The 13,667-nt window shown below is 40.7% G+C and overlaps 1 protein-coding gene and 1 long non-coding RNA gene across 2 annotated transcripts in view; one reads left to right on the top strand and one right to left on the bottom strand.

Annotated features, from left to right (window-relative positions):
* The window catches only part of KCNIP1 (potassium voltage-gated channel interacting protein 1), a 301,698-nt gene that overhangs the window by 242,665 nt on the left and 45,366 nt on the right, over window positions 1–13,667 (top strand). The gene's annotated exons all lie outside the window — the stretch shown is intronic.
* LOC131482627 (uncharacterized) overlaps window positions 10,989–13,667 on the bottom strand; it is a 59,626-nt gene continuing 56,947 nt past the window's right edge. The window contains exon 5 of the long non-coding RNA XR_009247174.1: window positions 10,989–11,241. This is a non-coding gene — a long non-coding RNA (uncharacterized LOC131482627). The remainder of the gene's footprint in view (window positions 11,242–13,667) is intronic.

Genomic DNA, 13,667 nt, shown 5'->3' with positions numbered 1-13,667 from the left:
TGTGTACCTGAGTGCCTCAGGCATATTCCTGTCATTGACAGCAATTTGTGAAAGAGTCTGGATGAAGGTAAGCACCCAGTGATAGGCCGGATAAATTGGTAGAGAATGCCACTGTTATTGTCTTAGGATCTTTTCCTCTGGTCTTTTGCCAGTTCTTGGCTTTCAAGGAGTCCTTTCTGTACTTTCACCAGGCCAAGGAACATAATAGGGGACTGGTTCACCTTCCTTCCCCAGCAACTGTAGCTGCAGCAGAGGACCCAATTTGGAATTCCTGGGAAGGTCTCTTCTCTGGGCTCTTGTCCACTCCTCCCTCCGGGTGGTCACAGGCGTAGGGAACCAAAAGCCAGGGCTTTCTTGCTAGTGTGGACTTTACAGAGTCCCAAGGAGTGTTCTCCCGCACGCCCTGAGGTAGTACTTCCTACTTCTGTGTTCTTTAGTGGGATAGTTGACCTCACTTCTTATTCTCAAAGAACGAAGTGAGTTCCATGTGTATAAAGTGCTTCAAAGAGGGTTTAGCACAGCAGGTATTTAAAATAGAAGCTGTTATACTTACAACTATTAATAACCTCACGAAAGATTTTTATAGGACAAGCTCAGGCTTTGTGCAGCAGGTAAGGCTGTGGGAGAGCTGAATTTGTACAGCAAACTACCTCCTCCAAGGGGAGCTCAGAAACTTGATCTGGTCCTCAGGACCAGCAGCTGTGAGCAGATATGGCAGGAGCCTACACATGTTCAGGTTTCAGAATCCAAGAACCAGAGTTGGTTTCAACATTATCCTGGAGCTTGATGTCAGATGGCACAATGACGGGTCAGTCATTACCAGATTATGTGGGAATGATTGTTACCAGTTTGATGGAGGTCTGCTTGCAGTCTATCAGCATGGGCCCTACACTATGTTTGCTGCTGGGAAGCTAGATTGTGGGTTACTATAGGAGACAATCACTAGGCCAATATTCTGACTTGGTCCTTCTGCAGGAATTCTGGATGAAATTGTTTCACTAGTCTTACCTCTTTGGGTGAATTCATTCTAGATCCCCCGAGTTAGCCCATTGTCCCAATCATGGTCCCACAGTCTTCTTGCTTTCTTTTTCTCAGTCCCAATGTATTGTCTTGTCATCTCCAGATAATTGTTTGCCTATCCCATTGAGCCTGTGAGCACTCTCCAGGCACTAGCATACATCCTGACAGGTTTTTGTTGAATTAATTGATGAATTAAAGAGTGTGGATGATCCAGAATACTCTTTGTACTTCAGCATTGCAAAGAAAGAAAAAAAGGGACTCAATTTGATTTGGGGAAAGTTACTCAATTCTTTTGGGCCTCAGTTTTGTTTCCTGTAAAATGGATATACTAATAAGTTTTCCTTGCTTGCTGGAACTCTTTTGAGAATGAAATCAGAAATAGAAATACAACACTACTACAAATGTTCCCTGTATTCTTGGTGTTATACAAAGCTGCATGTATTTAAAATAGTGAGCATAATGTTATTTAAAAATAATTAACTTTCTTTCGCTACAACTAAATTTAAAATTTAGTTGTTCAGAATGTAGATGGATTAATGGATGGATGGATGGATGGATGGATGGGTGGGTGGATGGATGGATGCTATGGATGTCACAAGTTTTAGTACAAGGAGAGGGACGGAGTGTGCAGGTAATATAGACCCAGCAGAAAGTTGTAGTATTTTAGAAAAACCACCTTGGACTTTGGAGAGTTCCTGGTAAGAAGACTTTGCTTTAATTAAAGTCTCAGTGCAGTGTTAAGTGCCGTTTTATTTTAGTTCATAATTAACACTAATGAGATGAGTAGATCACAAACAGCACACGTTTTGAGAAAGTGAAAAACAACATCTGAGCTTGGTGGTTTCCATTTTCACTTTTCCCCCTCCCATGCTCTATTCAATTAAAAGTTTTAAGAAAATATTGCAACTACATTCCTTGTCTTTGTGGTAATGAAGCATATTAATTTGAATGTGATGAATACAATATTCCACTGACTTTTTTATTCCCTTATCTGCAAAAGTTTAAAATAATGGGCCAATTAAATCAGTAGAGAAGAATGCAGGGTTTGCCTGGGGCTCCAGTTCAGCAGCCAGAGAACTGAAAGAGCAAAATTGTGTGACAGTGTCTAAACCCAGCTCCATCCCCTTGGCTATAGCTGACAGATACTAATTCATATTGGACAGATGTGGACGTGGCAGACTACATCCTCTGTTAGTGATCATGAGACAGAATTCTAGACCTTCCTCCTGCAATTTCTCAGTGATTTTTTTGTTGGATGTTTGCACAAAGAGATGGACTCATTAATGGGTGAGTGGATGGAAGGGAAAGAGGAGGGGAAGGACACATACGCTCGAAGTTGGCTGGATGAGTGGACAGGGATGGAGAGATGTCTTCATGGATGGATGGAGGGCCAGATAGATGGACACACACAGAGGAGTGGATGCAAGGTGGGTGGGCAGATGGAAGGATGACTGCATGAACAGATGAAATGACATGATCCAGGTCCCATTCTTTCTAAAGTAGCAAGTGAAGTTTAGGTAGAAGTTGACTTAACCCTTTTGGGTCCAAAAAGTAAGAATCAAGAAAGGCCTAATTCTTGGATCAGTTTATGCAAAAGGCCTAGACTATAAGTAACAAAGCTAACTGGGGCTCAGGCACAGCCATTGGCAGGTCAGATCTGAAGTGGAGGCTGCAAAGTAGCTGAGCCCAGGAAAGACTGAGCAATTCCCAGCATGAGCTTCTGCATCAAAAAAGGTACAGAGTAGGTGTATGAACCTGACATATGCTCCAGCTGTCTTTGTGAGAACCTCTGGAAGGCTTCCCACTACCACATTGTACTTTAGTCAGAGTCCACATTACCCCTGAGGCACTGCAGAGGAATATATCCAACTCTGTCTTTGCCTCCCACCTCCCTTCTATATTGCAAAAATGTTAAAACCCACAGAATCATGATATCATTCCTTTGCTTTAAATCCAGACTAGATAAACCCTTAACATGGTCTACAAAACTCTCCAGATGGCCTGGCTTCTCAGTGACTCGCACTATGATCTGTTGTCATGTCCTCCCTACCCCCAACCATTCCCTGCTCTCTAGCAATGCTCTTCAGTCTGTCCCCAGGTATCTTTTCAACAATAAGACCCATGCTCACCTCAGGACCTTTGCACATCCTGTCCCTTTGCCCATAAATGTTTTTGCCTCCGTCTACAAGGCAGTAAATGCCTATTCATCCTTCAGCTCTTGGCTCAAGGAAGCCATCCATGTGGAAACCTTATATACCAACTCTGTCCTGGATTGTCTCTATGTCTGTATCTTATCACAGCTTGTCTCTATATACTTGCATTACTATTTGAGTCCTGTACATCTCCTGCTTTAGGTCACTGAAACTCTGACCATTCATTTCTAAACACTGTATTCCTAGCACTTAGCCCTTTACCAGGCGCATTGTTGACATTCAATCAACATTTGTTCAGTAAAATAGATAAATGCCTCCTTCAAGAGTGTGGACTCCTTGTTTTACTACAATGCTTCAGATCATGAGGTTCTTAATTCTTGAAGCACTTGCATTGTGCTAGCCCCTTTGCTGGGAGCATTACAGCTAAGACCTACCCTTACTTTCCAATAGTTCACAACATAAAAGGTAATGCACAAATACATAGTGACAATATAATATGTTGAGGACTACAGTATATATAAGTGTAGCATTTTGTAAAAGCAGAGAATAAATCCTTCTGCTTATTATTGTGAAAATCTTCCCTGTAAATGGAGGTAAACTTTCAGGCGAACAGACCAGCATGTGGGAAGGCTCAGAATGCAGAGCGTAGCAATGGAATAAATGTAGTGACTAAATTGCAGAAGGAGAGGTAGATCCATGAGAGATGCAGCTGGGAGATGGACAGAGGCCAAATCCCAGAGGACCTGCAATGACAGTGAAGATGGTAGCCATGAGGCTATATGCTGGGGGCTAGCAGGGGAAGACCTACCATGTGGAACAATTCCTTCATGAGGCTCTTCAAAAGAGAGGCACCCATGTTCCAGGAAAGGGCTTTCCTCCTCAGTGGAGAAACTGAGCTTGTCCATCCAACTCTGTTTCCCAAAGAGTGCTCAGCATGGTTGACCTTGCTCACTCATTGCAGCAAGAACTAATTTCAGGGTGGGGAATTAAAAAAAATACAAGATTAAGCAGTATAATCAGCTGCTGCTGAGGGTCGGAAACGCAATAAATAATAATAGCATTGAGAGCTGTTTTTAATAACTCACCAGTGTAATTTAGCCTTGGCTTCTTGGAACATATGTAAAATATGTCAGAATGTGTGCAATGGCAAATGCCTCATTGCCAGCCTCTAAAGACAAATGTCCTCCCAGGGGGTAGGGAGAAATGGAGGAGAACTTGGAGGACATGATGGGAGACAGTGTATAGGGAGCCAAGTATCATTCGCTAAGAAACCACTAAGCAACCTTGGTGATTTTTGCCCAGACAATAGGTTTCAGTCCATTCACCTCAGGGGCGGTGCAGGCTATTAATGATGTTAACAGATGTGCTTGCAATGTGTGAAAGAACATGTTGTGTTTAGACTCTCTAGAACACATGCATGCAGTCTGTATTCTAGTTACAGCTCATCTCGTCTGTCTATTTCAGCAAGTCCCAGGGCACTGATATGTTGGAAGCATTTGTTTTACTTAGTTGAGTTACTAAATATTCATGAGACCATTAAAATTTGTTATTTCAAAATATTTCATGAATTGTGACTTTTAATGATTCAAATGGGCCTTTCTCCCTGAAAATTAGTGGATGGGATGAGAATTTTGCCCTCTTAGGAGATGACTTGGTGCAGTTGAAATGAGGTGAATTTGGGAGTCAGTGAGACTTGAGTTCAGAGGCTAGTTGTACTACTTGGTAGCTGTGATCTTTTGCAATTTAACTAATCTCTGAGACTTTCTTCTTGACACATTAAATGAGACTAACGATGTTAATGATGACAACAAAGACAGCTAGAATTTGTGGGTCACCTGTGGCATTGTCTCCATCACAATGTTTAGATATAAATTTACTGGATTTCCAATTAAAAGATGAGAAATTGAAGCACAGAGAATTGAAATCATTTCCTAAGGCACAAGCCTAGTAAAGTGTTCTAGGGTCAACACCAGTTTCCTTGGATTCAAAGCCCATTCTATAAAATATGCTGTGCCAGTCTCTCAGGCTAACTTGTGCAGTCTGAGGAAAATTAGAAAACAGGTGTATGGAGTGTAGTTTCCAGCACAGAATAGAAATTTTATAAACATCTTTTGGAATGAAGAGTTGTTCTTATCTTCCTTTTGCAGTGTCTCTCTGGGGAGATATAAAATCTGTACCTTTATCAAATCTTTTTCAAGGTCCTCATCATTCCACACCTTTCTTCAAGTCATTCCACACCCATCCACAGCCTCGTGTAAAATAGGATTGACTAAGAGCTCTTACACATACTACTGACTGGAGTGTAAATTTGTATAACAACCCCAGAAAACAATTTAGCAATTCAGGATAAAGTGGAGGATGCACAAATCATATGAAACATTAACTCTGCTTCTTGGTTGGTACCCTAAATCTGGATTTCCTCCACCACCGTGCTATTAACATTGGGACACATATTTCTTTGTTATGGCAAGGACTGTTCTGTGCATAATAGGATATTTGGTATATTTCTGGCAGTCTCTTTCCAAAAAGAAAGCAAGGGATAGGGGAAGGGAGGAAGGAAGGCAGACAGGCAAGAAGGAAGGCAGGAAGGCAGGAAGGAAGGAAGGAAAGAAGAGGTATGGAAGGCAGGAGAATAACCGATTAGTCAAATCCATGGGCTGGATCACAAATGAGTGTACTGAATCAGAATTTTTATTGAAAATCCCGAGGGCAGCCGGCACACCCCGTTGAGAAAGCAAAGGAAGTGAACATAGAAACATGTCTGTGGATATTTAAACATCATTACTCACTGGGTTCATTTACAAGTATCTTTCCACTGATGACAGTTTAATTCCTTTCAAAGCAACAAATGGTTGCACTTAAAATTTCCACCCACAGTGGAAGCTAAGTAATGTGCCTACCAGAAGTATCAGCTCCTGTTTTTCAGCCTGGGCTAAGCGGACACCTGCACCTCAGCCTCCTTGTCTTAGACCATAGCAGAGGAAAGGACTGTTGATAAGACGGAGAAAGGAGAATGGGGTCTGCAGGCTGACAGCTGAGAAGAGGCTCCTAGTGTTCAACCCAAAGAACATGGAAGAGTTGAAGCAGTATTCAAGGTGCTCCCAAAAATCAGACTCCTAAAATATCTGCACAAATCTTTCCTGGGGGTTTTCTGGAACCCCAGGGTGAAAACCAACAGCCTTGCCTCTACTTGTCTCCCCTCCAACCAGCAATCCTCATAGCTGACAAAAAAAAATCAAATCTGCACCCTGAGGGCCTGGGGCGAAGGTGGATAGAGAGCCAGTCCAGCTGCTTGGCACAGGAAGCTGTTTGAGACAGACTGTCTCCTTCCCATAGTGCAATTCTGCAAGCAGAGTCTCTAGCTGGGTAACTGAGGATTTTCCATTTCAGCACCCATATGAAATTGTTCTGAGAGTTGACACTAGTAAGAACTCCAAGAGTTATAGTGATAATAAATGGGGAAAAGCCATGCAAAGAGTTCCACATACCATCTTGTCCATGGAAAATGCCAATAGCATTTAATTCTACTCTCTTTGCTTAACTATGTAACAGAAATAATTATATATGTTGAAACTGATTTTAAGATTGACATGGCAATTTAAAACAAATATTCATTTGAAACCTGTAATATGTAGAGATTTTAAGGGTTAAATTAAAGGTCAATTTGAATTTATAAATTCAAGGTGTTAGAGGACGTTTTAGACTTTGAGAATTTACTTGTGGAATGCATGCGCCAAGCTTGGATGAATGCTGAATATTTGAAAAACAGAGGAAAGAAGGAAGGGGGGGATAAAAGCAAGGAGGAAGGAAGGAAGAAGACAGAAAAGGAGAGATACTCCATTATTTTATATTGTGTTAGCAAAAGCAGCATTATAAAACTAATTAAACATAGCTGGTGCCCCTTAAAAAGGCCCCAGGAATAAGGGTGAGAACATAGGAATGATTTCCCCATGTTGATTGTTTATGGGAATAATAATGCTCTTCTCTCTGAACTATAACTATCCTGCAGTTAAATAATTCGCTTTCTGGCAGAATCAACAGCTCTGAAATGATGCTCTGAGGAACTCTCTCATTTCTTTTGAACGTCTTAAAGAAAAAGAAAAAAGTCCAAGTGCAATTATAGGCATTACTTTTATACCGGCTTGCAGCAGAAGATGCCGAAAAATGAGGTTCCTACAAAATTAGTTTATCCAAATAAGGTTTAGACAACACCTTTCTAGAAGAGCTGCTCAGAAAACCCTCGTGGCCACAGCAAGCCCTGTTGAGTATAGCACATACTGTGCCTGGAAATTCTCGGATCTTTTGGGACACTGTACATGGGGTCCCCGTAATAACCTTAGGTCTCCCAGCAAAGAGCAAGGTGACCACAGCAAATGCAGCCAATTAGGACTAGGTTGTGTGGCTGCTGAAGAAAGACGCTCAAGCAGTAGATTGAGCTCAGCAGAAAACCTTTGCCTAGGAGGGAGATTTTCAGTGTCCAGAGAAAATCTGAGTGCCTCCCTGAGAAAACACTCCTTGCCTCCCTTTCTCAGGTGGAAGCCTGCAGATTACACATACCAGGCCAATGACTTATCAGGGAGGCCAGCCAATGAGATTTAGGGATAAGAATGGCAAGAGTAATGATACCATAGGTCTTTCTATGCATAATTAGTGACTCGTTTTAATCTCACAACAATTTCCTGTTTTACAGGTTGAGAAAACTGAGATACAGAGAGACTAAGTAACTTGCCAATAGTCACAGAGCTAAGAGAAAGGTAAAGCTAAGAGTCAATACAGACAGTCTGGCCCAAATGAAGTACTCAAACAGATTTCATGTTTCACCACCATTCACTGCCAGGTGCCATGCTAAGCAGTTGATGACATTGTCTTACTTCGTTATGGCAACAGACGTGGGATGTGGGTACCAATATTATCCCCCAGTAAGAACAATGGCTCCAAAAGCTTGAGGAATATATTCTACTCATGTATCTAATAGGAAACAAAGCTAGTATTCACACCCAGAGACTCTGTAATTGTTTCCCAGAAGATTGGCATTCGTAAAGGTGGGCATTTTGGTTTCAAAAAACCCGGAGGGAATAGGAGGGTTATGGCTCATCCTCACTTGTCAGGATATAAAAGGCTTAGATTGGAACCGAGCCTTTTGTGGAGACTAACTGAGAACAAAAGTCAGGTATGTCACTTTTTATCAGCTAACCACCCTCCCAACCCCATTCTCCCCGAGACAGCGGCTCTTCACAAAATACCAAATCTTGCCTGCAAATAGCCCCAAGGGGGGAAAATGACTGCTGGATTTGATAAAGAATTGAAGAGAGCCAACAAAGTGAAAAATTCTTGGCCAAAAAATAGCAGTTGGGAACAATTTAGTGAGAGAGGTGTCAACTGCTGTACAGGCTCAGACCTCCAACATAAACACCTTCACTTTGCAATCTGGTTGGAAACAAGAAAAACCCGTCTGTGAAGCAGACTGCACAAATGCTCCAGTTAGGACCAAACACCTCATTCAGTCAACGAGGAAACTTCCACAAAGATTTATAAGGGGGTTACATGGAGAGGGAAAATGAGTGCAGAAACCACATGACGGGGTGAACTGAACCAGGGATGTTGTGCGTGAGATGAAATTGGTCAACAGTTGAAATGTAGAATAGATTCCCAGAAAAAGTGGCTGAGACCAGAACCATGTGCACAGCTCTGTCGATGCGAGCCATGAGCATAAACCAGTTTGTAAAGTGGGATAAGGCAGAGGCAGAAGAATCAGGAATAACAGCAATCAAGTAAGGCAGAGAGGTGTTGTAAAGTAAGAAATAGAGAGAGGGGGGAGGCGCAGGTGGACATCATAGAAAGAATAGGCTAAAGAAGCCAAGAGAACACAGTGTAACCATACCAGAAGGTTTCTTGTTTCAAATCTAGTTCCTTGTGTATGGATACAATAAAGCCCCATGGTTAAGTATTATACTTCCTAGGAACACTGTAAAGAAGAAACACTTTAAATCAAAGTCTTTGAGAAGGCGAATTTGTCAGATGTCCTTGTGGACAAATGAAATCAGAAAGGGCAGTGTCATGTATTAAACCAGTGAAGTGGGGAGAACCCCAAGCCCTGAAATCTCTAGCACTATGAGTTAAAGAAGCATCTTTTTTTTTTTTGTAGAACACCCAGACTTTCCAATTTTGTGAGAGAAAATAAAACAGATTGATACACTAGGACACCACTGCCTATACATCAATGAAATTGAAGTTGGACGTAGGAAACTGAAAAAGGATATCAAGGGTAGACAAGCCGCTCCTGAGTCCTCCTCAGACACATGGTGCTTTTACCTCTAACATAGAAGGAAAAGGAAAGACTACATGCACACTTAGTGGCTGTTGTTTTAAATCTGTTACAGGCTTCTGTGGGAGAAAATTTCAACAAGAATCATCTTCTGACCCAGTCCCTTCTCCAGAAGCAACTAAAGTTTTCAATTATCAATGAATCCTTCTAGAAATACTCTATGGAAAGGCCAGTATTTGTGTTTCTGTGGGGTGTGTGCATATGTGTCCTTTTTCAATTAAATTGGTGATGTACTAAATAACTTTCTTTTTACTCCATACGTATTTTCAATATTTTCCCAGAAAAAATATAGTGATACATAATAGTATTTTCAATGGCTACATAGCATTTCCTTTAGAAATATACTACAGGGCTGGCACAGTAGCCTAGCGGCTAAAGTCCTTGGCTTGCACACACCAGGATGCCATATGGGCACCGGTTCTAATCCCGGCAGCCCTGCTTCCCGTCCAGCTCCCAGCTTGTGATTCCAAAGCCTTGGGACCCTGTACCCGCGTGGCAGACCTGGAGGAGGCTCTGGGCTCCTGGCTTTGGATTGGCTCAGCTCCGGCCATTAAGGCCACTTGGTGAGTGAATCAGCAGACAGAATATCTTCCTCTCTGTCTCTCCTTTTCTCTGTATATCTGATTTTACAATAAAAAATAGTTTAAAAAAGAAAGAAAGAAACATACTATAATTTATTTAACCAGCTTCCTTGGCAATGAACATACAATTTTTTTCCAGTTGTTCACTGTTCTAAATAAATGATGCAATGAATAATTGTCCATACATATCTGTGCACACCTGTTGACATGCTTACAATTGAGATTTCTGTAAGTGAAATCTCCAGATTAAAGGATACTTAACTTGGGGGAGGGAAAGGGGAGACCACAGTGCCTATTAAATCGTACCATAAAACAATTTTAAAAATAAAATAAAAAGGATATTTAAATATTTCATTTTCAAGTTAACATTCTTGACAACACTTCGAGAGAGTGTCTTTCCCCCACACTGTTGCCCACAGAGTGTATTCTCAAACTCTGAGAAAAGCATTTTAATGCTTACTCCAGTTCTCTTTGCTGCGATGGGATGGTTCATAGAAGACAAAATTGTGATCCACAGAAACCACAGAACTTTCCTGAGCACAGTTCTCTGTGCCTCATGCCTCAGTCTCCAACTTTCCCTCACTGTCACACCAAACGCCCTTCCCCACTGGGCTCGCTACTGACAGTCCATGTGAAAAAAAGGGTAGAGTTTGTCCACAGAGTCCAAATGTCAGGACACAACAACAACATCATTCTTTGACTTCTTCATTTTGCTTTATTTCAGTAGAATTTCTCATTCCGTGCTGCCCAATAACCATGTCATTTCCCTATCTGTTTAATAATGTCTGATCTTCATGTAAAATTTCCCCAAAGACAAATGCAACTGTGGGTTCAGTCTGGTTTACAATAACTTTGTTAGAAATATAGTTTTCAGGGACATTTCGAAATGTCGAAGCAGGAGTCTGCAGCATTCCAGAATCAGTTTATTTGATTTTTCACTGGGGAAATAAAGACAAACTTCTGGCCCTGTGACAAAAACCGCTTTCATCATGCAGGCTGTCAGAGATCTAAAGCACTAGGTCTCTTTCTTTCAAACAGTCTTGGAATGCCAACATACATTCCCTCTGAGTCGCCAAGAGAATTTGCCGTGAGATGCTGCCAATTACTGTTAAACTCAGCTAGCAGATGTTTAGGAGTTGGTTAAACCTTTGAAGAAATTGCCCTGGGAGAAGAGGAAATAAAATCAAAGATTACTATGAAACGTTGAGGTTGCCAACTAGGAGGAGGAGAGATGGGAGGCGTGGAAAGGCGGGAGAGAGTGCAAGAAGAGAGACTGGCGAAATTAAACAGTGCACTTAGGAGAGCCGCAGGAAAGGAGGCACAGAGCGTGGGTTTCCGGTTTTAAATGCCTGCCTGGCATCTTGCTGGTGCGCCTGGGGTCGCTGAGGATGTGGGCAGAGGGCGAGTCCGAAGGACTCCAAACCCTAGGAATTGTGGTGGTCGTGTGCTCCTCTCTGAAACTTCTGCACTACCTTGGGCTGATTGACTTTTCAGACGGTAAGCAAACCCTTGCGCTTCTTCTTTTTAAGCGAATGTCTTTTCTGGCTTCTGTGGTTGTGAGAGTAGTTTGAGAAAACACCCGGAAAGTGATGAGAACACCCGGGAGATTTGAAAAGCCGGGCTAGACCAGCGTGGCTTATCCGCCTTCCTCTCTGTCCGTGGTGCTGAAACGTGGCGCGCCGGGAATTCTCCCACCACGCACATGTGGATTGTTAGCTGGCAGAATCGAACACAGTGCATCACAATTCTCTCTAAAGATGTCTGAGAACACCTAGTAGTGTTAGTAGAAGACCATGAAATTTTTAAATGTGTTGATTTACTTTCTTTAGCAAGTAGTGGGAAGATAATAGGAAGTCAGAAACATTTGTGGAATGTTAAATCACAGAGCTTGACATTAAATAATAAATAATTAAAAAAAAAAAAAAAAAAAGTAGATGAATATATATAAATTACCAATAATTACATATTATATGATATTATATGATATAATTCTAACAATATTGATATGTTGTTATTAATAAATATTATTAATAATTAAAAAAAAAAAAAAAAGAAAATATTTGATAAATGCTGATTCCTCTTCCAAATCCTAACATGTTTAAGAACCTTTGTTCTAAAGCCATCTTTCAGTTATGACTTTAGGTTGTTTTTCCTTAATAGCAATGTAATCACAAATTTAGGTTAATCACAACATTTTTTATTAGAAAGTTGGTAGTTTAGTTTGGTTTGGCTTGATTTCCAAAGTTAAAACAGATCAAGAAACAGATCAAGAAATGTCATCTTTCTTATGACATGTTGTTCACAACAGAAATGGCTAGCCTATATTATTCATGCCACACCAAATTCGTCTCCTAGAAAGATTTCAAATTTGATGAACAATGTATTAAACAAGATCAGCCTGCAAAAATGTATACTTACTGCATGTACAGAGTACCAAGTTTGTTGAATATGTATTCTTCCACAACTACTATATAGTGTACCCAGAACCTGCCTTCCAAGAGACATCATATGACTGTACTATGTATTAATGAAACACCTGCAGACAAAGTTTTAGCTAATATACCAACCGATGATAATATAGAACAGAAACTTAACTACTAGACAATGTGATTGTACAAGACCTGAACTGAGTCAAAGATCTGTTTGCTTTCTGCCCATAACTTATCTTGATTCAAAATTGAACAAGTCTTTTCTTTCTTTACCTGGGTCTTAGTTTCCTGGTAATCATTTTCATCCTCTACTCAATTGAAATCTAGGTTTCTTTGAAATCATTTTTGCAAATGGAAATAATAAGCTAGATACTGATTTCTCTAGCTCTGCTTCAATGAACTCGGCATTCTATGTAAGGGCATTTTTAGTTTCAGCTAAAATCTAATGTGTCTGTGATTCTTTGATCCTACCTCTCTCACATTTTAAATTTGAAGCACAGTAAGAAAACTTTTCTTTAAAAATAAGATCTAAAAGTCCAAAAGAATGAGCTGTGACTCCCCTAGCCTCCTTCCTTCTTCTAAAGATCCAAACGCAGCTTGCCAGTTCAAGCAATTGAGCAAAGCCCCATTCTCCACCAGATTCCAAGAACACATTTCATCCGATTGAAAGCTTCAGAGAACTTCTCACTGATGTTAGAAACTAATGCAAAAGACACTTCTTGATAAGACTAGAGGTACAGTTGAAATATTTCTCTGCCAGGCCTTTCCATATTCATAAGTATCTATCTCTCTTCCCTTGCATTAGCTCTTCAACATTACAGCATTTGCTTTTATTATCACAAGGAATATTAGCCATTCACCTAATGCTATGGGCAAAAAAAGGGAATTTAAGGTAAAAGATAAAGGACATATGTTTAAAACTAACTCTAGGAATTCTAGGTGAAGGAGAAGTAGTGGATACAATATTGATTGAGCACCTTATATGTGCCAAGCATAGGGATAAGTGCTTTTATAAACATGAACTTCACACTAAGGGAAAAAAAATTTTAAATAACCCTGCAACCCACAAGCACTCTAAGGGAAATTTTTTTAAATAACCCTGAAGGGTAGATTTCTTTCTTTCTTTTTCTTTTTTTTTTTTTCTTTCTTTTTTTTTTTG

The sequence above is a fragment of the Ochotona princeps genome, chromosome 19 (genome assembly GCF_030435755.1).
Source record: "Ochotona princeps isolate mOchPri1 chromosome 19, mOchPri1.hap1, whole genome shotgun sequence".
NCBI lineage: Eukaryota > Metazoa > Chordata > Mammalia > Lagomorpha > Ochotonidae > Ochotona > Ochotona princeps.
This window is presented reverse-complemented; position numbering and strand designations above follow the sequence as displayed.